This window comes from Anomaloglossus baeobatrachus, chromosome 6 (assembly GCF_048569485.1).
Source record: "Anomaloglossus baeobatrachus isolate aAnoBae1 chromosome 6, aAnoBae1.hap1, whole genome shotgun sequence".
NCBI classification, from domain to species: Eukaryota; Metazoa; Chordata; class Amphibia; order Anura; family Aromobatidae; genus Anomaloglossus; species Anomaloglossus baeobatrachus.
The window spans coordinates 49,942,588-49,944,860 of record NC_134358.1 but is presented as its reverse complement, the minus strand read 5'-3'; the positions used below and the strand labels follow the sequence as shown (position 1 = coordinate 49,944,860).

Here is a 2,273-nt window from a genome sequence, read left to right as displayed (position 1 = left end):
GAGAGTGCGGTGCGGGTCCCTCGTGAAGCAGGGTGTGGGGAAGCGTCCCCACCGGGCCTGCGTACACCTTCCACGCTACCTGAACGTCCTCCCCGAGGCGGCTCGGAAAAGGGGCAGAAGCGAGAGTCGGAACGAGAAGGGAACCGAGGGTCCGACAGAGAAAGCTGGTTTAAAAATAAAAGGGAGAGATGGCGCGAGAAACCCATGACGGAGGAAAAAGGGGAGGCCCCCTCGCGCTCTGCGCCCCCTTCCCCATCCCGTCGGCAGCTGGGCCCACCGCTGCAAAAGCCACGGGAGGCGAAAAGAAAAGCAGAAAAAAAGTCCGTTGAGGTATGGGCGCGAGGGCGGGGGGAGGACTACGCTGGTAGGGCGACGCCGACACGGCCAGGCCAAGCATCTGGGAGACCTCTGAGTCGCCTGGTCGCGGTGGACCCTGAAAGCCAGCCCCCTCTCCCGTCAACCTCGCGCCCTTCCGCCGGTCGGGTTGAGGACCCCCGCGGCGGAGGCGGGACTAAGCCAGATGGAGGAGCCGCATCAGGCGACCCCGGTGGCCAGTCTCCTCGCTTCTGCGTCTCGCCGGGTGGCTTCCGGATGCCCTTCCGCTCCGGGCCTGCCTGTGGACCGACGACCCCTTGCGCGTGTGGAGGTGGGACTAAGCCAGATGGAGGAGCCGCACCAGGTCGTCATTGCCTCAGCCCCGCCCGTTCCCCAAGCGGCCCATCGCGGGTCGCCCCGGGAGCGGCGGGCTTTTGGTGGGGTGTTGCCCGTGGCGTCCCCCTGAGGCCAGTCTCCTCGCCTTCGCGTTCCGCCCGGGGAGCTTCTGGTCGTCCGTGCGGCTTTTCCGTATGGGCTCCCTTCTGCGGTGCCCTCCCTTCTGCTGAGCGGGTCGGCCTTCCGCCGACCTCGCGTCCTCCTTGCCACCTCCCCGAACACACCGCGCATTCTCTGGGTGCTCCCCCGCGTCTCCCTCTCTCTGTCACGGTCTCTCTGCCGTCTCCCCGACCTCGACGCGTCCACCTCTTCGCCTCTCTGGAGCGTCGCTCAGGCGCCGACGGGCTACCTGGTTGATACTGCCAGTAGCATATGCTTGTCTCAAAGATTAAGCCATGCATGTGTAAGTACACACGGACGGTACAGTGAAACTGCGAATGGCTCATTAAATCAGTTATGGTTCCTTTGATCGCTCCAAGCCATTGACTCGGACAACTGTGGTAATTCTATAGCTAATACGTATAAACGAGCACTGACCGCCAGAGATGCGTGCATTTATCAGACCAAAACCAAGCCGGGGTCCCGGGCGTGGCGTCGGGACGGTCCTCCGTAAAAGTCGTAACAAGGTTTCCGTAGGTGAACCTGCGGAAGGATCATTAACGAGAGAGCGAGGAGCGGCCCGCGCCGTCTCGCCCAGCGACCCCCCACTCCAAGGAGGTGTGGGGCCGGAAGCTCACGGTTCTCCTCTCGTCCCCTGATGCGGGAGCGGAGGGAACCCGACTTCCGCCCCGCTGGCGCTCCCTGCGCGGCAGGGGACGGCACGCGGAGGGGGTCCCTTCCCTCCCGTCGCCCACCCGCCGCAGGAAACGAAACAACCTGCGCGTCGAAGGCCGTCCCGGGTACCGCTCGCCCGCGTGAGCCCGCACCCCGCTCCGGGGTCGGGACCGGGCGGTAGGTCGAGAAGCCTCGAGCCCTTCTCTGTTACCCTCCCCGTCAGAGGTAGGGGCGGCGGAGGCCGAGCGCCCGGGACAACAGAGCCCCCTTCCTGAGCGGAACACCCCCCGTCCCACGTCTGTTTTTTTACGCCTTTGCGGCCGACCAACGTTATCCAGAGAAAAAAAAAACGAGCGAGACTCTTAACGGTGGATCACTCGGCTCGTGCGTCGATGAAGAACGCAGCTAGCTGCGAGAATTAGTGTGAATTGCAGGACACATTGATCATCGACACTTCGAACGCACCTTGCGGCCCCGGGTTGCTCCCGGGGCTACGCCTGTCTGAGGGTCGCCCCTCCGTCGATCGCCTCCACGGCGCTGCTGGGATTCAGAAGGAAGAGGAAGGGGGGTCCCAGACCTCTCCCCCGTCTCCTTGGGTCCCGCTAAAGCCAGACCTGCCCCCGCCCCGGGAATCGGGAGAGCGCGGCGAGGCTGTCTGTGGCAACACAGGGCTACCTCCGTTCACTCCCCCCCGTAAGACGGCGAGGGCGGAACGGCGTGGTCCGTGGAGAAAAGAGGCTGAAGGGATAGAAAACGACCGCCCGACGTGACGCGTCGTTTCTCTTTCC

General features: G+C 64.5%; 1 non-coding gene across 1 annotated transcript; it reads left to right on the top strand.

Moving 5' to 3' along the window:
* Positions 1–1,842: 1,842 nt before the first annotated feature.
* Positions 1,843–1,996, top strand: LOC142244769 (5.8S ribosomal RNA). The gene has a single exon (XR_012724643.1). It is a non-coding gene; the product is annotated as a 5.8S ribosomal RNA (ribosomal RNA).
* Positions 1,997–2,273: the final 277 nt, after the last annotated feature.